This window comes from Xiphophorus couchianus, chromosome 9, assembly GCF_001444195.1.
Source record: "Xiphophorus couchianus chromosome 9, X_couchianus-1.0, whole genome shotgun sequence".
Taxonomy (NCBI): domain Eukaryota; kingdom Metazoa; phylum Chordata; class Actinopteri; order Cyprinodontiformes; family Poeciliidae; genus Xiphophorus; species Xiphophorus couchianus.
In genome coordinates, this window is record NC_040236.1 from 12,404,928 (window position 1) to 12,432,298 (window position 27,371).

The following is a 27,371-nucleotide window of genomic DNA, read 5'->3' on the forward strand; positions in this document are numbered from 1 at the left end:
TTATGTCTTGGAGTAGTAATACCGATAGACTCCTCTAGAGGGAGACACTTTATTAAAGGAGTCATGCAGATTTATACTAAAATAATAAACAATTTGAAATGAATCGACAGAAATTTTACCAGATCAGAAATTTATCTTGTTTAGTAAAAATAAATAAATAATTGTTTTTATTTTGAACTAAGCCTTAGACAGACTCGTCCCATGCTGTTTGGCACTTCCTGCTTTTTTGACAGGATGACTGATGGAGGTTTTAGCTCAGGGCCCGGTCTGCGGTCCTAAGGGTACTAACAGCCACAGCTAATTGATAAATTCATTATGACTGTCTGGCAGGCCAGAGAGATAAGCTGTAGCGGATAGTCTGCACATTCAAGTACACACAGCCGACTGTACCACATGTCTACTGCCGAGCACTGGAACAACTTGTTTTGTCTTGACCTGCAGTAACTATTTTTACAAAAGCAAAACCATGACTTTCTCACAATTCATTTTACAGGGGCAGAGCAGTCACAAGGGCCGATCTAATGGCTTTAGGGGGAACTTGTTGGTCGAACATCTAAATCTTTCCGCTTTCATTGTAATGTGTTTGCTTGATTTTCTGAAGCATTAACTTGCACTCTGAGGCAGTGAGTCATTCCTCACTTCATATCTGTAGAGAAAAACACTTCACTTGTGTAGCTTTAGTCTTCCATAACACTGAGGATTCAGGGATAATGAGTAAAATCAAGATAGTAATGTTTTAAGCAACTCAGAATACGTTGACTAGGATTATCTTGAGGGGTTTTGAAACTTTTGTGTCTTACTTTGTTCAGATCAACTCCTCATGGTCATCAATTAAGTACCATGTTTAAAAAAAAAAAATTAATTAATTTTCATGAATTGGTATGGAAATGACCCCTACTGCACCTGGTAGTGGTATGAAAAACTCCACGGATGTACACAGGAAGCTCTGTAACTAAAGAGTTCAGGTTAGCTGCTGTAATAGAATCAGGAGAAATAAAAAGACTCAAATAAGAAGCCAATAACCTTTCTGGGATCAATGAATGAGCTTTGATCCGAGGGGTGCTCTTTCAAGTGCTTGTTAGTGTGAAGATCCAAACGAATGAGGCTGTGTAAGCAATCAAAAAACTCCTCTTCTGCCTGGGCGGCAAATCACTGAAAACAAAACTCAGGAGGAAAATGGGGAAGCGAGAGGGTTGAGGACACATGAGGTTGCTGGAATCAGAATCCAAAACAGATCAGGTTTAATCAGAAACCTTATCAAAGGACAGATGGGCAGAACTTGGTGGTCAGGAGCAGGAATGATGCTCAGAGGTCAGAAGCTCGGTAGAAAAAGTCAAGAACTAGGTGAAAAGGGAGGATCTCTGAAAGTCTAATAAACAAAATAAAAGTAGATTCGGGTTCACTGAAGTCTGCTTTTTGAGTAAAAACCACTGGATAGATGTGGTTCTATTTAATGTAAAATGAAATATTCAAAAAGCATTGTATTTTATTTGGAATAATTTTGCTCTTGATTAGAAATACAAAGACTTTATCTACATCATCCACTTGTGCTTGAGGGCCAATTTTGTATTGCAGTCAGCAGCAGCACAAAATCAGTTCAGGAACCAAAAAACTTGTACATCACTGGTTTGCTTGATGTTAACACTTGTTAAAAGACTAGACGAACCGCTTCACCTTTTTAAACTGAATGATGTATCTTAACAGTTTGAGATAAGGATGACTAATTATGGTGGTGATTATTGAAGTTGACTATCATAAATAAATGTGTGTGGTTAATGAATCATGGCCACAAATTCACAATCCAAGGTAAACAAAGTGTCCAGCATGTTAAATGTCTCTTAACAAATTAGCAGATTGTTGCTGTAAATGCCCGGAACGTCCCAGCAGACCAGAATGCTCGTCTTATTCCCTTCCCGACAAGTTAGCGCCAGGCCCATTAGCCTCTACAGGGAGAGCGCTCTCTCAGAGAGCAGGTTTAAAAGCTCAAATATGATTCTGGGATTTTATCTTTACTGTCTAATAGCAACATGGTTGTTTTTGTACCAAATAAAATAAATAATAAAATAAAATAATAAATGAGAATATATGTGGGGGCTTATTTTTTTCCAAATGACTAATTGCTCTTGATCTTACGTTCGAATTTTTTCTCACCCAAAATTTCAATCTTTTTGTTTTTCCAACTTTTGTATGTTTTTCAAAATAAACACACAATTGGAAAGTAATTACCAGCTGACATGAGTAGGTGTGTGCACAGTGATGACAGCAGGAAAATGAGATTCAGCCCTGGACTCGCACTGGAAATAAAGACATTAAACTTTCCAGTTAAAAATCTGTGACCAAATAAGAGCTTATGCAATGAACACCGTAGTTGAGTTATATTTATCATACATCTGCAGCTTTGAAAATACTAGTCGCTGTTACCACAGATGTCTTCATATATGGAGATACGTCAAAAAAGCTGATGACGTGATCCAGTTGAAATGGTCTGGCTCCGCTTTTAGCTTCATCTTGGCCCAGACTAACCTCATCTGCATGCATGTAAAGGCCCGGTCTGATTAGAAGAAATGTCAGTGGCTAAATGTAACCGGGTCATTCAGACAGTAAAATCAATTGTATTGAGGAGGAAAACTGTATGGTATTTTGTTTTGACACAAGTGTTTCCAGTGCCATGCTGCTTGATTGCAGTGGAAAGACTGATCACAAACCACTTGAGCTCCTTGTAGGAAGAACGTCAAGTTTCCAAAGTGGTTGAAACTAATCCTGCAGCTCTAGAGATTGGGTTTGTATACTGTCATGTCAAGCGACCTGATTCTATAAGAACAGAAAATTACCAAGAGGAGTGGTTTAACCAGTGTGTATAAACTTTAGGGTACGTGAACTGTGAGTGACACCAACACTTGATTAAAGACATGCAGCTCATCATGCTGACAGAAAGAAAAGGAAAACCTCCCACAATGTAATAAACGACAGAAATTACAAGAATGCCTTGACTCAGATGAGTTGCATCTCAACGAGTGAAGGATTATCATTCCTTTTGCACTTGCACACACCTGCAACGTGGAGTAAGAGACGCCTCATAAAGATTGTGTAGTTCACCGTGTGGCAGCCAGTTTATCTGAAAGGTCCAATCAGCTGCCAGGATGATAAATAATGCAATAGTGTCCCATTTAACTAACTCACTAAAACGTTTCCAGCAAATATCTATTTATCTTGACATCAATACATCTTATTGTCCAACACAAATCAGTGTGAAGTTACTGCAGCATCCAGCTATGGCTTCTGCCAGACACCTTTATCTGCTGGAGGGGTTAACATGTCCAATTAGGTTCTAGGTTTTGGTGTGAGGCCTAACTTTACAGAAAACTTGTTCTCCTGGTTCATAAATTTAGTGCTTTGTTTTGAACGCCATTAAGTATAGTCTGTCTTTTATTGTGTACGTCAATGTTAAGGGTGAAGTATTCTCTAGTTTTGTTTACGGTGTTTCCAAACTTGGGATCTTTGCTGCATGTCGTAGCCTTTTTGTCGTAGTTTAAAGTTTATTATGTTTTCCCAGGCACATAGTGCCATTTTATAGCACAATGAAGTAATTATGCCAACTTCTGCTGTATATATCAACAACAACTTAAGAGAAATCAGGTTGTTTATCCTTTATGCTGTTAACAACCGTTCTTAGGAGCGCTGGACTGATAAGTAGCTCGTATAAAAAGCTCAGCAGATGGTGCTAATTGCTGCTGGCTAGTCTGAAGGAGCTGAGTGGGGGAGAGGTAGGAGGAGAGGTGCTCAGTGATGTGTAAACTCAGCTGGAGTCTGCAGCTCCAAGGAGAAACTTTGTGTAAATACGTGGCACGTTATATGAGCAAGAATTTAAGTGACATGTGAGAGCTGCTGTTGAGTTTTTGGACATTTCCAAGAAATTGGTGGCAACCTTGCTTTGATGGAGGTTATGGCGCTTAGGAAAATTGGAATAGCATATTTGTAAGGTGGCATACATTCCTACACAAGTAAGAATAAGGGCAGATATGGTACAGATAATTTAAAAAAGTAATTCAATTTGAAACTTTGTACTTCATTTAGACATCCCCACCGGACAGAGATCTGGGCACGTTCATGCAAAGAATGGATTCCCACAACCAAGCAGATGTACCCAAACAGAAAATGCCAGATGTGCACTGAACTGGTCGTTCAGTATCTGGTATTTTTCATTCACGCAGAGCATGAGTTCATCCATTGGCAACATCAGGAAGCTCTTCTTTCTACTCAAAGAAAAAACTCCCCCAAGAACACATCCTAGTTACTTGGCTAGCTTTCAGCGTCCCATTCCACATTCAGACGTTAATGATAGCTGCAAATATCCAGTGTTATGGTTACAGTTGCACCCCGTCAATCAAGATCTGTCTGTTTTATCCAGGACAAGAAGAAGAAGAAAAAATTTGCATGCAATCTTTTTCATGCCCCCCAAGTCAAGAATTTATTTCTGAATTTTGTCCAGGATGATGTCTTCTTGTCTGTCATGGTTTTAAATCGTGCCTTTTCTCTGTAGTACATAAAAACAGACCAAAAGATCCAGTAAACATAAAGCAGAGTGGAAATAGGATAAATAAAACAAAGCGGAGCACAAACAACTATGGAAAACTAAATTCTTGAGTCCTTTTAAAATTAAGTATACAATGCCCTTTCACCTTGACTCGATTATGTTTTTTTTCCTCTGCAATATAACTCAGAAAAAGGGTCATTGTAGGGAGATTTTTTTCTGATGCCAGTGCGAACACACGTGTAGGAGGCGGTTCTTTCAAAATCTGCAGCAGCCCTGAGAACAGCTGTTTCCTCTTTATCAGATTTCAGATAGCACACAGCGGATACACAGGAGAACCGCCAGAGGTTATGAGATATAAAACGACAGAGGCAGCCAGACTGTCAACTTAAATTCTCTTATTAAACATTTGTTTTGTTTTTAATGAATAAATAACATGTTCCAGTCAAAACAATGAAAAAAGACACCACACTTTCAAAGTACCTTTTCTTTGCGCTTACATTTTGAGGTAAAATACAATTACCAATAACAACATGAGTTTTCTCCTGAGGCCTGGATGCTAGCCATCTGCTCCGACTTTGTTGTCAACCTTGGGAATATATGTGAGAGTTTTTTCCTCTCTCCTCTTTTCTTAATCCTCTCTCTCATTCTTGTTGTGCTCTGGACTGAGAATTGTGACCACTTAACTAATTGTGTGGTGAAAGATGTTCTGAGGGTGATTATTAGGGTTCAATTGCAGAAAGTTTCCAAAGAGAGGAGACGGGTTTTCTGTAAGAGGAGCACTCCAGGCGACTGTTAAAAACAAGAATCCACAGCCATCCCAGCAGCTGCCCGAGGCTTACGTGTTCTCATAATAACACACTGGTCTCAAGCAGTCGGTGGTTATAAAACTGCAGTATTTCAACAAGAAGACAAATAACTTTTTTGACTCATATTCCAACGTATTTTTTCTTGTATTTTGGAAAAGTTGCAGAACCCAGGAGCCAGAAAACCAAACCTTTTCCTTAACTCAACCATGTTCTTCTAACAAGCTTTTAATGACTGTCAACAAGCCAGTTCTGAATGATTTATAACGTATCAACCTTCACACAAAAAAGCAAAACATAAAAATTGGCACAAAGTTTTATAGCATCCTTTCTTGCTTCATGGAGAGTACATTTAGTCATGGTTTTCTATGATTTTATTTGTTGGGAAGGAGAAGCTGGATGATCAACTCCTGAAGAAATAAATACTATAAATCAAATATAAATATTTGTTTTGTCAAGTTAAGAGCTTTATTGTCATCTTGGTCAATTAGACATTGAGCTTAGAAAGATGAAACAACCACACTTGGTGTGGAGATAAATAGAGCTTTACACTAAATATTCAAAATATGACATTTTCTTTTATTCAATAAACAATTACAATGGACCTAATATAGTGCAAATGTGACAACTATGTAGGTTTTGTAGCGCTCAGTTGCTGTGAATCAATGTGATATTTATATATTAGAAGTAAAAAGTATTTGTTTCTCAAAACTAAAAATGAAAACTCTGTTTGTGTGGGTTTAGAACATGTCTCAAACCTACAACTCTACATACGAAGCCAATAAAGAGTATTTTTCATTACAGCCAGCTGAGTAATAAACCCTGCCCCAACTTCGTACATTTTCACCCCACACTTCAAAGCGCTGTCACTGTTCTCCTCTCAGGGCTGAGATTGGTCTTGAGAGGATTTGGACCGGCAGGTTCTGAGGTTCTTGCTTCTCTCCATGAGGCCCGAGGAGTGGAAGGAGCTGCAGCTTTGTAAAACAGATGTTCCCGCTCAGCTCTAAACCAAATTACGCAGCGAGCTCAGAGCCACAGGCCACAACCACATGAATGCTGATTGAACGGCAAAGACGGGGCAAGAAAAGCAGATCCGGCTCAATAAAGCGGCCACATCACGAAATCTGGTCAGCCTTTGAGACGTGAAGATGAAAAGGCTATTGACATCACTATGGAGACTAAAAGGAGAGCTGGAGGCTTTGGCGTTGGTACCCCACTGCAGTTTTGTTTTCAATGTCGATGCATTAAAAATGTGACAAATGTGTCTCAAAAATAAAGTGGAACCTCACAATTCTGATGACGCCGAGTTTAATTCCCCAGGTTCGCAGGGAAAATTACATATTTTTACCAAATTCTATAATAAGCAGAAATAAAATGTTATTTCATGATGTGGAAGCATTACTTTGAAAGGTATTTGGGGTGTAATACTGTTGAGCTGATCGTTTGTCTTGAGAATAAGTACCAACGTAACGTTTCACCATCTCTCAATTCTGTTATGAAATATCAAGTTGCAGTAAGATATATGGCTTAAAATGTTCTCAGAAAGGTGCAAATGAAATTCCTTTTATTTAATTTTCATGTACTTTCTAGTTTTAGTACATTTTGGATGTCTGGCTTTGTATTTCCTTTTGCATCAAATCACTGTTAGAGGGTTTGAGCTTATATGTACCGTAGTTTTAATGGAAAAATGGAAAAATGTAGCTTTAATGTAAGGTTTCCGTGCTGTCTTGATACTTGAGATTCAACAAAGGTTTTCTTTAAGAAGACCTGGCTAGCTGTGTTTCACATCTGTTGACTATTTATGTTTTATTAAGTTTGTTTCTTAATTCTGCAAGCATTGTGTTGTGGCTTTTTTCCTCATAAGTATAGAAGGACATAAGTTGCAGTGCGTTCCAAAAAATGATCAAAATATGTTTAAACAGTAGTTTATCTTGAATAAATGTGGTCTGGATAGGGTTGATTTCTGTTCTATCAATTGCAAACATTCATCCAGTCATTGTAGATATTTTTCTGCACAGATTATTTTCTGCTGATCTAAAGTGACCATTCTTTTGCTTTAGCAGGGAAATCTAAATCAAACCAAGAACAAACCAAGAAATATTCAGTTAAAATGCATAGAAAGTGCACAAACACTGCTGTTCAATATTTTGCCAGCACCATTGTGTAAATACAGATTATTCTAGAAATGTAATAATGGAAGAATATAAACTGTTTATTTTTATTTTGTGAAGATAAGTTATTTTTTGGTACAGAATTTTAAAGATTTAAGAAAATATTTCTCAGGCTTATTCAAACTTTATCACTTTAAATTATTACCGGGCTAGACCTGGAATGAAAACATGGCTAAACCTTAAACTAAATCATGCATCAAATTGTTGAACACTGTTGAAAGAGTCCTGACATTTAGAATAATGGACGTTTTATTAGACTGAACACTTACATAAATCACAGCTAACTTGTCAGTTGTACCACCTAGTCTGAACAAAACTCTACAACCATCACCTCCCTCTGTCTTTTTTTACCTGATGAACTCCTTTAAGCTGAACAATTATCCTGTGAAAGTAAGAGCAACAAAAAAATAAAACTTTTACAATCCCTGTCATGAACAGCGAAGCTACTGGATTAGAGAAGATTCATCAAGCTTAATAATGAACTTCCATTTTCCTCTGGGCATAAAATGTACCACGAAGCTCGCTTCCTTTAGTGACCACGGGAATCTGAAGAGTCGGCAGGAATCAGCTTTGCACACATTCCCCATCAGTTCAAATGGGAACTGCTGGGTGACATTGATTGCCCAAGCATAGCAGACATTTCACTGGGATTACTCCACATTGAGCCTCAGTCTCAGTGGAAAGAGTGGGAAATAAAGATGAAAGCTGTGCAAAACAACAAGCTGTGTGGGTTTGTGACAGAAAACAAGGACAGACCTGTAAGTAAAGATAGCTAAATATGACTCATTCGTGTTTAGTTCAGAAGGTGCAGGCTGCTGATTGACAAGTTCAAGAGCTTGACTGTGATTTTCATGGCTGACTCAAAGCGAGCCTTCAGTCTGTTTGGGGAAGGGTGCGGCACCTTAACCCAACTGAAACACTGAACTTGGGTTGGGTTTACTTGCTGCATGCAGGGCGTGTCCTCCAAGTTAGTGAGCTTCACTCCTGTTCCTGCTGAACTGAGCCAGTTTTCAGGTAAAACACTGATACCAGTTCAGTAGGCACAGGAGGGCACAGCCCGGCACTCTTTCACAGGGCAAACCTCAGCGTACGAAATTCTGCAGAAGTCAGATCAAACTTATTTATAAAGCACATTTAGAACAACAGGGTTGATCGCAAACGTGATGCACAATAAACCCCCTGAAACAGACAAAAGGATTTAAAGGAAAACAAAAGAAAGTGCTTGGAAACGGTAGAGAAATGGTGATCATACAACGCTAACAAGATGCAAAACTAATCAAAAGTAATTGAGAATAAAAGCATTTTAAGTGTTTTTTTTAAAGCTTAGTAATCTTAAAGAGAGCAAATATGAAACAAATAGACAGTAAAAGAGCAATTAAGAAATATTCAACTGGCGAACCATTCAAAACTTCTTCCGTCTTTTACCTGGTTTTAGGTAAAAGACGGAAGCAAAGAGACGAATCAAAGACTGGCTGATAATCAGATCTTAAGCTCATAAAAGCCCTTTAAATGTCCTTTTATCATTATTGGTGACAATGAATTAATTATTTCAAATGTTTGAGTTGTAAGGAACAGTTGTTCAAGAAATGTAATATTTAGGAGGAATTTTGAGGGTCACAAATGACGATCTCCAGCAGGCTAGCATTTAACCGTAGAAAATTATAAAAACATCCAGGATCATATCATTAGTGCTGTTTAAAATTTATATTTAGGCTGCATGATTCTCAGAATTTGAGAGAGAATAAATCTGTGTGAACATTGTAAGAAAATATAGCATTTTTCCCAGACTCAACTAAAAGGAAGCAAACTTAATAACAAAATTCCACAAGACCGATCCCTGAGGAACACCACAATTTAAAGAAAGGTTGCTTCATGTATGCAGCATGAAAAATAGTAACAATGATAAAGCATTAGCTATTCTCTGCCTCATCAATACATGATACTCCCTATCCGTTTTTTTTTGTTGTTGTTTTGGGGTTTTTTGCCTCATGCATAGGTCTGAGTTTAATAGTTTGCTAAAAGCAATCCCACATCTATGCTTGAATACCAAACAGTTTTAAAATACAGGGAAATAACACAAGGCTGTTCCTAAAGCATTGCACAAAAGCAACCAATGATTTGATCTGCTTTTAATTTAGTCTGTAGCATATTTAGAAACACGTTTAGTTAATTGTGTGCAAACAAAACTTACAGAAAAATAATATTCTCATGCTTCATGAACTTAGCATTTGTTTTGAACGCTCTAATGTAATAATTAGTGTTTTGGCTGCTGTCTGGACAAAGTTTGCAAATCATGCTCAATGAAACAGAAAGACCAGAAGTGCGGAGACAAAACCCACATTTCTTAGCTCAATCAAATATGCTTAGTCTACATTTCGCATGCCATGCACACAAATATAAGTCAAGCTTTTCATAAACTGTCCGCACAAATTGTATTTTCACAGCTCACTGGCGTTGCCACAAATATTAAATCCCAGACATTACTCCAACAACAAATGGTATCTGAAGTCAGAGTCTCCAGCAGCAATCATCCAAAACAATTCCCAGCATCATAACAGGATTATATCTTGCTTCAAGTTAAGACTTTTACTATCGTTTTTTCCGCATCTTATCTTGTTTTACTGCAACGTTTTTAAAAGCTGAGAAGATGTCTATTGAAAATATCTATTGAAATAAGTCTCTGACTGATGTACAAGGAAAAATATTTCAAGCTTGCACGTCTTATGCGTATGACAATATCTCTAACTTCAACTAGACTATGTGAAATCTTTACTTCGTGCAACTCAAAATGGGGTTAAAAAAGCTATTTATGTTAATGAATTTTTTTTTAAAGTAATATAGTCACAAAGGAAAGATACAAAATGTTATATATTCGGAGTTTATCATGCTGGGTGTGTTAATATCACTAATATTTACCTGTACTTCTAGGTTTTATTCTAAAAACAGAGCAGCACAGGAAGGACAATGACAAACTTCAAGTTATATTTAAGAATCTTTTTGTTTCACTCCTTTGCAATAGGTTGCACCAACCCTGTAAAAAATTAATTTAATACTGAGGTACACATACTGTGACATTCTCACAGATAAAGATTAGTGGCATCACTGTAAAATGGTTCCATTTCAGACTAAAGATGGATGTTACCATGAGTCAGAAAACACAAGTGCTCGTGTGTTGGCTCCAAAATACCTCAAAAAGACTCTGAAAGTCATCAAATCATCAGCAAACTCAACTCTTGGATCCGCTCGGTCACGACGTACGGCTTTGGGTTGCGTTAGTCAGCAGAGTGGGCTGGAGCGAGAAAATTAGAAAATGCTGGAAACTGTAATTCAAACTTTTGTGGTCAGAGTGAATGTTGTGATTTCCATCATAACAGGAAAGTGTTGAATCTAGTAAGTGAATAAAAGGGCACCATGAATATACCATAGGCCAATAAAAATGTGAATTTTTTTTACAAATTTAAAAGTAAAACTGCCTCAAGTAAAATTACAACTTGTCCCTTTCTTGAACTGGGTTGGTATTTCCTTTTTTTCCTTCCTTCCTTAAAACATCAGTAAAACAAATGCAGGCAAAAAAAATAGCAACAAATAAACGATTCGTAAAATCAAAAACAAAATATGTTTGAAGAGGAGCAGGAAGAAGCAGTGACTTATCCAGTCACAACAAACGTTTAAACTCTCAATCAATAATGACACTCTATTCACTTTATGATTATATATATTTAAGATTTTGGAATTTTTTTGCACAGGCTTGAATGCTGTTAATGCAGGGATAAAATTAGAAGAGACGTCATGAGCTCGCTCCAGTTCGTATTATTTTAAATTATTGTACATGGGTCACATGGTCAGATTTTTGGGTCAGTTTATGAGAATATACTGATCTAAATGGCAAAAGTTTCTTTCATGCACAAGGAGACCAGTACAAGTTCAAAAATCACACTTCAGGCCATAATAGTGACCTTATTCTCCATACACGTCATTTCATCTCCTCCTGACCTCTCACTCCTCCTTCCCTTCCTTGATCCCTTCTTCTTTCAGCTTCTCCGAGATCATCAAGTTCAGTCCATCCACCGGAACAAATCCTCCACGTTGAATCAACTATTTCACCTCGGGCACTGAACTTAGCCACTGTGAACAACACATTGCAGGGATCAATGCTCACCAATTAGCTAAGCTCTGTGCCTTTAGCAAGTGGGCGGCTGGCTGAGATTTATGCAGACCTTTACGTGAGACGTCGGCAGTGAAGTCAGTGGTTTCAGATTCTGCAGAGTGTTCAGAGGGTGCAGTGGAGGGTTCTCCACTTTTATCTTAGGTCTCCAAATAAATTCCTTGTTTATAAACCCTAAAATCCAACATCTGAAATATAAACCTTCTCCTGTGTGGCTCTGGCTTGCATTTACATCCATTTCCTGGCACATTAGAGCAGAGAGTGGTGAAGATAGTTTAAATTTCAAACAGCTGCAGCCTTAAATACACACAGACACAACTTAACCTTTTAGAGGTCTGCAGAGATGGGTTGATAGCATTTTGGTTTAATTCCTTCAGCGCTCCAGAATCCGGCCTCAAATGAGTCCCTGAGTGGAAATGTGAGGTCGGGACAGACGTCCTGCTGAGCTGTGAAGGAGTGGAAATCCCTGGCAATGTGATTTTTGTTTCTCTTTGTGCATCAAATCACGGTGCCAGGAACCCTCCCCTAAACAGCGAGACCAGAGGCCCGGTCTCCACCTCTCTGCCCTTTACCGCCCTCCGCACTATTACATTGTTTTTGGACTCCAGATGCTTCTTTTCCGCAGCAGCTGTGGAACACCTGTGACCTGGAGAAAAAAAAAAGAAAGTGAGAGAGAGAGGAGATTTTAGATCCATTATTTCTCTCTGTAAAACAAAACCTTCATATCAGACCTTGCAGTGTTTTGATGATAATATATGATGCACTTTAGAGCACTCATCCAAGCCCTGCGTTGGAAGATGACGCAACGTAATGTGCGTAACAGAAAAATCGCATTTGTGAGATAAGATTAAAAAAAACAAAACAAAAACTCTGCGGGCTTTTTGTTGCAGTGATCAGCAGGAAGCAGCAGATGTGGAGTCTAGCTGAAACATGCAGAGCCAGCTACCTGCTCAATTGTTTTAACGCAAACCAGGAAACTCTAGTAATGCACTGCCAGTGGGTGTCTGTGCAGCCCCGGTTTCAGTTTAGACAGAAAGAGTTGGTTTGTTTTTCCACTGTTTAAGGCTTAATGTTGCTTGATGAGGACACAGAAAAATAACAAAACACTGCCGTTTTCACAACTTTCTCCTTGCAGAATTGCAAATGTCATGGTGTACATCTATTCCATCTTTCAGGGTTTTTTTTTGTTGTTGTTTGTGCTGTCTTGCAGAGAAATTTTCCGGCCCACCCGGGTGGGGAAGGAATAATGACAGGATTGTTGAGCGGTGAGGAGGAGGATGAGGTTAGGGCCGAGTCTCGGCGGTTTTTCCTTGATCACTTTTTGTGCATCATCTCTTCTCTTTCATTCTAGACTTTAAACCATCTGGGCTGGCGCAGTTTCCTAACAACAGGGTGAAGATGCCGCTTGGAAAAGTCTGGAAAGTTTTAAAACTTCATTCAAGTGCTTTCCATAACTAAATACAATAACTAAGAAGAAAAGTCAAATGTTTTCTTCTGTTGCAGGAGATACAGTCTGTTTTGCTTGTGCTTTAATTGATTTATGTAAATAGAAACATATTATATTAGAAAACAATCAAAATCACAGTCTTTAAAAATTAAAAACCTTAGATATCCTCTCTGAATAAAGATTCATATTTTTAGTTTTTCTCCATAAAGCCTTGGTATTCATGCACAGAGCCTCAGTACACGTTGTACAGCCTTAAAAAAGGCATGCAGACGTCTTCCAGACAGAGAAATATGCCTGTGCTGTCAAGCAGTGTGTTAACAGTCAGCCACTCCCTGCACAGGAATCATGAATAAAAATGTTTGCGTAGATTGTGGATCTGGAACATAAAGTTGCGCATCAGTGAACAGCAAAGGCAGAGTGAGAGAATGCCTGCGTGTGTACGATTCATTTGCATGCACAACTTGTGGGGTGTTTGTCTGACAAAGGAAAACGAGAGAAAACGCTGAAGATGTGTGAATGAAGGGAGTGGCCGCTGCCCTCTAATGCCACGGTGAGTCACTGTTTGTTTGATGGGCGTGAAAGTCGAAATGGGAAACGAGTGACTGGCGATGCTGCTGTCAGACTAAAATGAACGATTGGTCACATCTGGCATGAAATCAAGGGTAACATGGCAAAGATTTAAGTGATTTAAAGGCCCTGTTAGTAAAAAATATAAAAAGCATGTAGAAATTTATAGATGAATGCTGTTATTTTTAGATATATTCATTTCTAATCCAGAGCCCACATGTGTGCAGGAGTTACTCATCACTTTAGTTGGTTTGTGAAATGCCAGATTTAATATGTTAGGTCTGTGTGTGTCCAGTGAACAAGGTTTATAGCCTGAAAGAACTTATTATTGCATAAAAGGCTGACGATGTAAGCAAGTCAAATTTAGAAAGCACATGGTTTGCACGCTCAGCCAAACTGACCCCATTCACGCTTGTTGGGAAAATCAGTCAACAAAAGGGAGTTAAGGCAGTGTAGCAAACTGAAAAATGCAATAAATACCTTTTAAGATCTAAACATCTTCATGTGTCTCACTTTTTAATGCTCTCTCGCTGCATTTCTTCCCTCAGAGGATGACAAAAACCACAAACCGTTTACTGAAAAGCACTTTCTCATGTAGCTCAGCTCTGCAGTTGGCAATGTTTACACAGGAGATGTAGAGATAAATGTGGTGGTGACTGTGGGTGTAGCATTCACATCTGAATCTAGCTGTGCCATGCTGATGTCACACTGTGTTTCTCACTTTGGTGCAACTGTGATTTGTCACCTTTCTTAAAACAGAGCACAAGGAAAATGTTTGGACAGAGACGGTGAAACAAGAAAATATCTGGAAAACGTTTTTAGCCAATCGCTGGCATGAATACAACACCTGGTTGATGTATTTTTTAAGTTAACATTAGAGATGCTGTCTGTTTTGTGCATCTAAGCTTGACAGCTTGTAGCTTAGAACATTTCACTTTTTTAATTAATTATTCAGTGCCATATTTTGAGTTACTTGAAAACAAAATTTTTAGCACAGTGGATAGCATAAGCTTAGGAAATTTACAAAACCCAACCAGTAAACATAATAGTTTTTGTCTACCAGCTGTATAGAAATCACAAACCGTACATAAATTAAAAACATTTAAAATTGGAGATAATATAGTTTCTAATTTACTGGCTACAGTAAAATAAAGTAATTTGTCAATGCAGAAGCAACATTTTAGAAAAATCCAACCATTAATTTGCTGCAGTTATTCAGTTCAGAAAAAAAATCTAACACAAAAAAATAATAGCTTGGGACTGAATACCGTAATTGTTGGTAGCCGCAGTAATAAATGTAACTGAGGCATTTGGATTTTATGCCTTTAATTATTTGCAAATTGACCTAAAAATTCAGGACAAACTCTTTCTGAACATTTCCAAAGGACTTTTTAATGACTCTGAGACAGAGACATCTGGTTATAGATGCTTTCCTGAATTAATTTTGAGAAACGTCTGTGTGTATCTGTGCCCGTGTTCTGATTTTTGTACCTTCTTCTGCCTTAATTTGTCCCTGTTTTGCCAAGAATTCACAGAAAGTAAACAACAATTTACTTACTGTCTAGAAACTTTTAATTAATAACAATAAGCCGATTTCTAATAGTCACCCCTCAGATAAAAGAACATGTGATCCAAGATAGACACATATGTGATAATCTCTATATATTAGAAAATAAATACTCATCTAAACCTACCCACAGAAATATCAATACAGTCAGGGCGATTAGCAAAATGTTTAAGCCATCTGGAAATGTGATTACAAAAAAGGCTGGACAAAAAAACTCCAAGGTTCAGCGTTAGAATTGAGCATGTAGTGACAAATCAAAATGAGACATTTTCATCCCATTAAATATGTTCAGTAATTATTAAACTAAAACTACTATTGAAGAAAAATATAAAAGGAAACTGAATATAAATTATTGGTGCAAATATTAAAGTTTATTGGCAGCCTTATGCTTAAATGTAAATAAGGCCAACATTAAAGTTCTGCTCAAATCTAAATTTTGATGTATTTAAAATGAAAGTAATTAGAAATGAATGTTTTAAGTAGGTATGCAAAAAGACCACTTTTTCCAGAGTTTGGTTGTGATGAGATGCAGATCTAATACTTTTATTAGATTTTGCATATATATTGTCTGCAGTAGCAAAGACTCTTCTAACCCGTCAGCAGATGACTTACTGCAGAAGGAACTTTAATCAGGGTGGCTATAAATCATTGATATCAAAGCATTGCCTTCAACAACATCATTATTCACCACTGAACAACTGAAATCACAAAGTATTAAACCTCAGAGCTAATCATAAGAACTCCTGAGTTTCAGCGGCTGCTTTTCTAAGTTCCTGTAGCATGTAGTTGAGCTTGTGTATCATGTTAACAGGAACAATAGGTGGAGATCAACTTTCAGCTTGATTATTTACAGTCCTTTCCTCAGCCAACAACATTTTTACTTGACAGAAAACAGAAACTTTCTCCGCTGCTGCTTGTGTAACAATACCACAGCTCCGTCTGCATCCATCGGTAGGGATGTCAAGTCAGTTTCATAATTTGGCACATGACGTATGAATGAGACATGACGCCCTGTCTTAGGTAAAATGACTTTACATGAGCTCAGATCTTAAATAAGATTTGACTGCAGAGTCATTTATTATTAAAAAATGTTTTTTATCCTGGCAGCACGGTGGTACAGTTGGTAATACTGTTGCGTTGCAGCGAGAAGGTCCTGGGTTTGAACCCTGACCTGTGTTTCTGAATGGAGTTTGAAAATTCTCCCTGTGCTTCAGTGGGTTCTCTCTGGGTACTGCAACTTCCTCCCATAGTCCAAAATCAGCTGATCTCTAAAAATTGTTACTCCTCTGTGTCACTGTGCCGCCATGTGACAGACTGCCAACCTGTCCAGGTTGCACCTCATCTCTCCACCCAATGACTGCCAGAGATAGGCACCTGCGATATATATATATATATATATATATATATATATATATATATATACGGTTTTTCATCTTCATAACACTTAACTCTACTTTTACAAAGGGTGAAGATCTTTGAGTCTAATGGAAAACTTTGAATATGCCTGTGATCAGTTCCAAAAAAAGCTGTAATGTTTTCAATTTCCTTTATCATAACAGCCACAGCTGTCTTTTCCCCCACAGCAACAGGAATCACCTCCATAACCTATTCCCACGCTCACTTTATTACAGAAAGTTAACTTTTCTCTTTTCCTCATGATGCATTCTGTTGAGACTTTCTAGACGAGCAAAGCTAGTAGAGACGTCCTTTAAAACATTTGGGTCTGTAAGAGTGGTACAAAAGTGCTGAACATATTGAATCCTGTAAGCTTAGAAATTCCTGCTTAGAAATTAGTCTGTCTGTCTTTTCAGCCCAACATTTAACACTTTTAAAAGACTCCTAATAGACCAGCGGACGTCAATCTTTACTGTTCAGAAAAGCATTTTCACTCTTTTTTATGACTACAGAGCAAAAATTATTCAAAGTCACAAAACCAATATGTTCACATACGACTCATCATATTTTATAAACACCTCATGCAATAAAATCTGCCTTTAAAAAAAATAAATAAATAAATTAAGGAATAATAATTCACTCTTAGGTGAGTGATACAAACATAACACAGAAAAAGAGTCTGCATAAAAAAGCTAATTCAATCCCTTTCCTCATTTATGGAAAATAAATAAATGTATAACTACCAAGTCAGTAGTATTATTTTGCTGTGGAAAATCTGTGTTGATATTACGCAAAAAAGGAGGAAAAAAAGGCTGATAAATCCTTTTAAGTGCCTAAATAAAAAAAATTGGGTGACCAGTGCAGGAAGCCCAAAGAGCCACATGTGTCTCTGGAGCTGCTGGTTGCTGAACCCTGACAGAGACAGCATTGTGTACAAGCATTTCCTACACGATGGTCATAACTGACCAAGCACAAAGGCCTTATCTGAACCAATCGCACCTCTGTAGGTAACTAAAGAACCCACGAGCATTAAAAAGTCATTACCCGTGTTGGCTGGGGCTTGGCTTCATTATTTAGCTCATTAGATCACTCACTCTTGATAATCCAGCCCTCCCATGTGACTGATGATGGGAGCGAGCATAATGCGGGTGCTTTTTCACATGTCCCATTAACAATAATCCACTTTACATAGTTAATGCAATTCAGCGGAGATGTAATTTCATGAAAAAAATAATCAATCATTACCAACCTTTTCTTAGAAAAGACACCGAATAAGACACAAGAGAGCAAAAGAAAAGGGAAAAAAACTGAATTGGAGAACATTATGCAACAACAACAAAAAAAACACCTGGTGTTAAATCACATGAATGTGATCTTTAAAGAGGCAACAAGTCACTGGTTAAAAGAGAGATTACAAAATGAAAAAAACAAGAAAAAACGATCCAGCCCTCCTCATTGAAAGGAACATGATCGGTTATAATGCATGAGGGAAAATGGCACAGCTGCATTAAGGCCTGACGTTGGCTATCTCTGAATCTGATAGCTTTAGCTTTTGCAGCTATTAGCTAAAAGCTGCGGCCGCTCTGATAACATTTGGACTCTTGAGGGGGAAGACTGTTATCGAGGATCTGAGAGGAACCCAAGAAGAGAGGGGAGCGAGAAAGCAATGCTCCGAGGAGGGTAAAACCCCGGCGATGCGACGAATGTGTGAGATCAGGTGACGCAGTTGTGGAGAAAATAAACCCAGACACAACAACGTGGGAATGCCAGGGAACACTATGTGTCATTGCTGCTATTAGTGGAGCCAAAGATAATAAAGTGTCTCTTGCTGCACTTCACTAATCCTTCCTAAACTTCCAACACACCTCTTCTGCTTTCACCGCCACGTTTGAAAACAAAAGCATGTTCTGAAGAAGTTCAATAGGTAAAAATTAAAAAAAAAAAAAAAGAGAGAGAGAGGCTGATTCACCTTTTAAAATGACTTCATTTTAAGGCGCAGAGGGAGTGGAGGAGGTTTGGGAGGAACTATTGAAATGCATCCGTCAGAATGGCGTGTGAGAAGGGCCAAGAGGAGTTGGCGTGTTCGGCTTGTGACCTCTGTAACCAGCAGGCTCCCTCCCACTTCAAGCATGCGATCCCTCCACAAACTCGGGCCTGTTTTTCCACCACACATGGCTTCAATTGGAGTTTACCGCCACCGCTGCTGCGGCTGCTGCTGCTGTTGTTGCTGCGTCTGCAGCAGCCAGGCATAGCATAGCACAACAAACCCGATTATGAAATCAGAAACTGGCAAACACTTCGAGCATCCGGCCACTGGTGTCACTCGGTCACAGAGAGTTCTGTCTTTCCCAGACTCTGTTTGTGTTTTACTTTAATAATTCCTTTATTTTCGTATACTTACTTCCATTCACATGTCGTGCATGTGTATATAAACGACCCTTCTTTTGGAATCCCGCAGCAGAGCCAACAAGGCAAGCTGTTTACTACTCCATTGCTCGTAAAAAGAAAATATGCATCTGTCGGGGCCTGTATCAAAGGCTCCTTCATTTGGTTGCTGGCTAAGATGGTTTTGAATGTGTGCTGCCTGTGATTGCCTCGGTTCAGACGGAAATTCTCTGCGGTAGACGCAAGGCCGGGCAAAAAGAGCCGAGGGAAACCACGCTGTCCCAGCCACTTTAACACTCTGCATTTGATCTAAGCGAAACCCATCTACCTACCTACTGAAAGGAAAATGCTGCATGCTTATCCATATTTCCTACAAATTAAAATGCATTTGTTGTAGTTAATTTACTGTGTTAAAATAAAATGGCCTTTATGGAAAAGCAGAAAAAGCAAGAAAAAGCCATAAAGCCTATTTTGCCACACATCATGTTGGAGACACAACAAAACATGTGAACAACGTTCAAGAGGCCAAAACTGAACTTTTTATCCTCCCATCAAAAATGCTGATGCGTCACAAACACATTCTCACCACCATGAAGGAACAAACTACAAAACATGTGAAACTGAAGTTAAGGTTCACCTTCCAGGAGGATAAAGACCTCACACTACAGCCAGAGCACCAATGGCCTAGTCAAAGACCAGAGTATTCATATTCATTCCCTATTGAATTTTGCCAATTTTTGTCACTTTAGAATAACAGACAAGGACAAAATATGTGACAGAACAACAAAATGTAATCTATCTATCTATCTATCTATCTATCTATCTATCTATCTATCTATCTATCTATCTATCTATCTATCTATCTATCTATCTATCTATCTATCTATTGAACTCTAATAGAAAACATCTGTTCACTGTTGTTGAGCCAACGCCCATATTAGCATCTGTTAAAATGTAAATAGGCCCTTTTTCTAAATTAAATGTTGATTTTAACCCAAACTTAAAGGCACAGCACCGTTATATTTTGTGTTAAATTGTAGTACAAATCACGGTCTCAGGCTTAATTCATACTACGGTAGGTTCTGTTCACTTCTGAAACCGAACCAGATATTTCTTATTAATCCAAGAAGTGTCGCTCACCTGGCTCGTCTAAATTCCTTCGTATCCGGCAGCATTACCCACGATCCACGCTTATTCTTCATACCCAACTGATGTAAATCTATTCATGCTGTCTGTACAATTAAGTCTTGGCATATTAGCTTTGTTCTGGTGGAACAAGTTCCCTCATACATGGGAACAGCTCACTGATCTAGCAGACACAGATAAAGGGTTGGAACATGCTCAACTATTTGAACTATTCGTACAGAAATGTTCTAAACTTTTGACTTTAGGTTGAGTTTATCAACCTCCTTTTCCAAACAGCAGAGAGATTATGGCGCTACACAAAACCCCCCATAGTCATGAGACTCGTGCAAGAAAGTGCTGGTACAGCAGCTTCAAGTCATGCAGGTGTGTGAAATATCTCTTTTTCTCTGTTCAGGGAGATTTCAATCGAATAAAAAGAAAGTTCTGTACCTATGATTTGGTCTTGAAAAGTTCTAGGAAATAAAAGGACAACGACCTCTTGTCGAACAAGCAGATCCAATGCCTTCCTGTTTCTCATCATCCAAAGATCAAAGCCAGGCTGAGACGACTGCACAACACGTCTGAGGCTGAAGCTCTGATCGGATCTGTTGTCATGTGTTTGTGACAAGTCAGCAGCCATGAAGGAAAAAACAAGAAAAGGCACAGCAGAAGTCAGCTAATAAGATTTGTGAAAAGAATGCTGCACCCATACTGAGAGGAAAGTGTGTGTGTGTGCGTGCGTGTGTGTGAGAGAGAGAGAGACAGAGAGGAGTGTTTGCCACTCACCGTACCCTCTGGCGGTCCTCTGGTGGTCCAGGACGGCGTCTGAGTCACATCAGAGTTCAGATGAGGATATTCACAGAGTGGAAGAGACCCCAGTGACTGAATTACTGGCTGACAAACTAAAATCTGGCTAATAACTGACAAGAAACCCGCCCGGCTGTCTGAGTGACGGAGGCGGCTCCAGAACTCCTTCTGCAGTGGAAATCCTCAGAGGGCTCCACTGCCAGAGCTGTCTTGTCCTGTCATGTCCCGGTCTGTCCAGTGCCAGTTCTCTGAGCTCTATGGCCCAGCAAGAAGCAGAGAGAGGTGGGGAGGTGGTGTGGAGGGAGAGAGGGAGGATAAAGCTCTGTCCCCCCAGTTCCCACAGTCTGCTTGGAGAGGAGAGGAGGCAACTCTGCTCCCATAGAGGTCAGATGTGGAGTTAACACACCCAGCCAGCTGCCTGCCTGCCTGCCTGCCTGCTACCGGACTCGTCTCCCCTTCTCTTCCCTCCGTCTCTCCTCCCTGCAAGCCTGATCAATCACCCTGAAGACACAGCAAGTGAGCCACTCAGCCCAGAGTTACAGTACAGACTCAGAGAGACTTTCACCCATTGTCCCAGGAGATTCATATGAGAGTCTGAAGGCAGAGCTGCCGGTCCTCCCTTACCCTCCTCCCTAACCTAACTCTCCCTCCTCCCTCCTTCCCTGCCTCTCCTCTTACATTCCCCTCTCTAGTTCTTTTTACAGCCTCCGCTGAGACGCTCTTATTGTGTGGCAATTACATTAGCCTTTAGCGAGCAAGGAATGGCTCTTAGTGTCTAATGCAATGTTGTGTCTCTTTGTCTTTATCTTTCTCCTTATCTTTCTTTCCTCTGTCTCTTCGTTTTTCCTTGTCTATCAGTTGCACATCCAAGCGTCCACACGGACACTTCTTCTTCTTCTTTCCCCACAGTTATTCCATCTTCGTCTGTGGATTACTCCTTAAAGTGACACCGTGTCTCTCTGTTGCAGGTGCTTCTGTACTTTTAGCGAGTCAAGGGGGAGGATTGGGTTTCTGCAGGCTGAGAGGCATTGATTCAGTGTTTGCCTTATGATTATCTCAAATGTTTGCAGGCTGTTGCAGAGCTATGGGGCAATCCATCACTGCAAAAGATGCAGAAACTATGCAGAATGAAACAATGAGCAGAAAAACAAACTCCCAACGAAAGTTGCCACTATATAGCCTTGCAACAGTATCCAGCTTGAACTTTCTCACATTTTGTCAAATACAAAAGGCTGAAAAGGCAAAGCAGTGCTGGGAGTACACAAAACAAAAGACCAAGTAACTGGATTTATGACATTTGTAGCAAAATGTGTTCTCGTGAAAGAAAAAAGTTTGGCACAAGTTGGGGATCATTTCATCTCATCATTTTGTGTCATTTTTTTAAGCCTTTTAATTTGCGGGAAAACACTGCTATGCATCAGTTTGTTCCCTTTTAGACAAGTGATGATTTGAAGTAGTTTTCTTTAAACTGCTCATAATAGGAAAATGTGGTTTTGTGAGTCAAATAAATAAGATCTACCAGAATGAGGTCGCTCATAGTTATTTTGGTTTGGTCAGGGTTTATAATCTGTCATATTTCCAAAGAGTGAACTGGTCCAAAACAGGAATCAGAAGCACAATCAATGGAAATAAAATGTTTAAAAATCTGCTTTTGAAAGAAATGATATAATTTTAATATTTTTTAGCATGCATGTAGTTTAAAAGGGCAGTAGCGTGTATCTCCAAGACACATAAAGGGATTTTATAGCACAATCAAGTGGCCATGTTACCTTCAGTTGTCATAAAAAATGTTCCTCCATTATGCCACGTATAACCATTCCTACCAGACTGAAAAGTTGTTTGTATAATGAGCTCAGCAGATGAACAGTTTTACCAGGTGTTTGCTAATTGCTGCTGGCTAGTCTGAAGGAGCTGAGTAGGGGAGTTGACTGCATTAGGGAGAAGCTTGGCTGGAGACAGCAGCTCAGAGGAGAACCTTTGAGGAAATAAGGGACGCTTTATATGAGCAAATGTTTAGGTACACCCAATGGGCTCCAAGGATTCTTCAAACATGCTTGAAAGAATCAGATCAACACTCCAGGTATCATTTTGATGATGGAATAACAGTATGAAGTGATATAAGGCTCAGAATGATTTACATATGATTTTACACAATTGTGTCCCTTAAAAGACGCAAATGCAGAGCGAAACTCTGATGAAAATGGAGAAAAACTGAAGAGCTTAAATACAGAGGCAGGGCGGAGATAGACAAAAAAAACCATATGAGTTAATCAGGGTGAAATGTAGTCCAGCCGTGGCTCGGGGAAGACTGGGTTATTCAGGAAGGAAGACCAATTAACACAGAAGGAGCTGAACTAAAAGTCTAAGGATCTTAAAACCAAAATGGGAAAAGCAAAATGCTTTTCCCATTTTCAAAGAAAATCATTTCAAACAAAAACACAAGCTTAAGCTAAGACGCTACATAAAAAGAAATAAACTGATACTGCGCCGTGATAAACTGAAATTGGATAGACTTGTTGAACACAAATAAACCACAAGGAAAATAACAAGAGAACCAAAATCCAAACTCCCAGGAATTGCTACATTTTCATAATTATTTCCACAATTCATCAAAATATTTACCTCCCATGAGAAATAAACTGATATGCAATGGTTAAGTTTACGGATATGAAAGTGCTTGTGGTAGGAAATAAAAGGAGTTTAGGACTAAATGCTGGTTTATGGGTGGATAATGGAAGAATAGATCAGCAGAGAGACACCAAAGAACCATGTTGCAGCTCAGAAAACATAGACCCTTGTCACAATAGCTCAGACATCAAACTGATCATCCCTGTAAACAACTCAGCCATCAAGTACAATAGGAGCGCTTCACAAAGCCACTGTCTAAGAGACCCTTCAGGGTGACAAGAAGATCACCGGGTAAAAAACTGAATCTCAGTTTTATCTCCACTTTTATTACTCCCACGCGTCTGTGGGCAGTCTGTTTGAATGTAAACAAACAGCCTTTAATTTCATCAAACTAAACCATTTCTATTTTATGTCACCAAGAATTATGAAAACAATTCATTTTTAAATAGATTTAAAGATGGAAGTAATTCAATTAAGTATGAGAACGGCAAATTTTCCCAAAATAAAAGAGAAGTCATTTTGTCCAGCGAGGTCCCTGTAGCCTGGCTGGTTCCTCCTGGCTGTAAATCCAAAATGTTTAAAGGGCAGCAGGAGAGATTAGACTCTATTTCAAACAGCACAGTGTGACTAGACATATCATTCATTAATTAAACTCTCTTTGAAGTTAGATAATATCTTACACAAGCAGTTTCTAGGTCCAGAGCAGCCACTGCAATGCTTACAGTAACTCAGAGACATATAGTTTATTGGTGCAATCTGTGATTTCATTTTACACTTTTAGTTTCCTAGTTACTGAGACAATAACTCAAATATCTATCTATCTATCTATCTATCTATCTATCTATCTATCTATCTATCTATCTATCTATCTATCTATCTATCTATCTATCTATCTATCTATCTATCTATCTATCTATCTGTCTGTCTGTCTGTCTGTCTGTCTGTCTGTCTGTCTGTTTACAGCTGTTCACTGTTGTCGAGCCAACGCCCATATTAGCATCTGTTAAAATGTAAATAGGCCCTTTTTCTAGATTAAATATTGATATGAACCCAAATTTAAAGGCACAGTACCATTATATTTTGTATTAAATATCAGCATAAATCTATTGAACTGGTCAACCTTTTCACTGAAACTTCAAATTCCCCTCCATCACTGTGGAGAAGCAGCAAAAACCAATTTTTTCTTTTTTTTTTTTTTTACCAGATTTGACAAACAAACCATGACTGCTAGATGTTGCAGCCCAATGTGAAAACTAGAGGAAATTAATCATCACATACGGTGGAAAAGAAAACAGACATTATGACAGCAGCAGTCACAGATCACATAGGTGATACCATGTCAGCAGAAAACAAGCCAAGTTCTCAGGCTGAGATGTTCATTGCTTAGGCCAAGGTGCTGATATCTGGCTGTATTTATCTTCCCCCCCTCCTCCTGTTCTTGTTTGTTTGTATAAAGTTGTCTAAAAGCGTTCAGACTTTCCAGGAGACCGAGCCAGGATAGAGGAGAAAAACCAGGGCGTCTGACTGGGATCGTACCCTCATTTTCAGTGACTAAAACCAAACATTCACTGAAATATCAAGCGGAGAGATTTTCCAGCCTGCAAACAGTTTCACTTAGTTAAACATGTCTGTGTTACTGTACACACACAGTGTCACAAACTGTTTGTGTGATGTAGTCTCAATTTCAGGAAAAATACACATTCTCAAAGTCAAGGTCCGTACTCCGAGGTTACTCACATGTCTTACTGGGATCATTTGAAGGGTTTCAATAAAATGTTTAGACAGAGACTGTGGTTTAAGGTTTTTGTCTTAACCTTTAACATAATGTCTACAAACAGAGAAACCGCACATTTAACTCTAGTGTGGCTTCTGTCTGGTCAGATGGGGCAAGCAATATTGATTTAAAAAATATTCAGAGGAAAGATTCAAATATTTTTATAAGAACAGAAATCATATATGAGTTAAACAAGATGAGGTGTTATTTGTCTGACTTATCTGGATTTAATAAAGACAAGGACTAACTAACCTGAAAAAGCTGTAAAGAAAATGTTCAACATTTTATGTTAGAAGGATTGCTTCCTAAACATGGCAGATTTAAAAAAAAAAGGTATGTTTATGTATATTGTAAAACAGAGTAATAGAAATATCCCTTTTTGTCACACAGTTGAGAAATTCAGTCCAGTTAAGTGGGAGCATGTATAATCATACAAAGGTAAACAATCAGGATGACTTTCGAAACCCTTAATTAAAGGTGATCTTGATCTACAGAAATGTTTTGTATCTGGAGTTTTGGTTATATTTCTCAAATGTTCTGTAAAGTTTGTTACATGTCACCATTACCCACCCAATATTTTAAAAAGAAGTGTGATGTTACTAATATTTAACTTGAAAAACTACAAAATAGCTTCTAGTTACACTAGGAGTCCTCCAGGGTTGCCTCAAGGTAAAACATTTTATTTGAACAAATAAAAACAACATCGTCCTGAAATAATCTGATGAACAACTGAAACAAGATATCTCCACACGCTGTACAAAAATACACTTTTCCTTCACATCTGAGATTATATAAGACTACATTTGATCTGTTTTAGGTCCAGATTATTAAGGCCCTGTCCAAATAGAGATAATTTTAGCTGCATCCACAAATGTTTCTTGTCACAAAGGCTGTGCATCTACACAGATTTGATGTCTTGAGACACCAGAAACTATCATATTTGACTTTTTTTTTTATCACATTCTGCTGATCAAAATATCTCTCAGATCAGATAAAGAAGGATAATAAGTTGTCTCTCTTCTGTGTGCACCTGCAGACAGAGTTGCTGCAGCTGCTGCCTTTGTTGTTATACTGCATCATCTCTTAAAGTTTATATTGTTCACTCTCATTAACTCTGAAATGCCTTTTCTTTAGCATAGAAAAAGTGTTTAACCTTTAACCAGTAACCATAGCAAACTGAAACTGACTGCATTTTGTTATCACTAGAATTGAACTGAAACATATTTAGTTACATTTGTACTTGTTTTGATTATTTATGTATATGTATACAAAATGGATCTCAGTCGGACTGAATGTGTATTATTTCAAGTCACAAATATTTAATCTAACTCCTTACTATCAAATACGTTTTACTTTTTTCGCAGCCATTCATACTTGCATGTGTTTTCTTTAAGGAAAAGGACACACAGCTATATTTGTGTGCACATTTGTGTAAATATTGTGTCCCTTTTGCTGCGTCGTCTCATTTTATATTTTCATTACAAACTGTGGACTGCCAGAGCGGAAAGATTGAGCTGATGACAGACTGAGAGAGAAATGCAACAGGGTGGGCCGAAGACAGTGCCAGCGGGGATGCCACGGAGGCTGCTCTGCCAGGAAAAGAAGGCTAAGCTTGAGGCGAAGGAGGGAACATGCCACACACACACTGACAAACACACACCCACACACACACACACATACACACATACAGAGCTTTTATTTTTGGAAAAAGCTCTGTATGTGCACATAAATAGAATGACAACAGATCTCCTTGGAGACAACCATTTACACTGGAAACACAACCACACAGCAGACACCAATAATACATGCAAATGAGCTCCAGTGGCACCGTAGCATGTGGCAGAGGTCCAAATCTTCTGCCCACATCCTGTTTCCAGACTGAAGCGGAGCTCCCCTCTTCGCACAAGGCAGCAGCACATGAAAAATGGCACAAAAAGAGAATTTTTTTTTTCTTCTTTTAATTAAAATTGTTTCCAGTCATGTAGCAGGGCACATGTTTGGTG

The 27,371-nt window shown here is 38.6% G+C and overlaps 1 long non-coding RNA gene across 1 annotated transcript; it reads right to left on the bottom strand.

Moving 5' to 3' along the window:
- Positions 1-9,622: 9,622 nt before the first annotated feature.
- Positions 9,623-22,504, bottom strand: LOC114151188 (uncharacterized). Its single transcript, XR_003596896.1, has 2 exons — positions 20,946-22,504; positions 9,623-12,319 (listed from the first exon to the last, which is right to left on the bottom strand). It is a non-coding gene; the product is annotated as an uncharacterized LOC114151188 (long non-coding RNA).
- Positions 22,505-27,371: the final 4,867 nt, after the last annotated feature.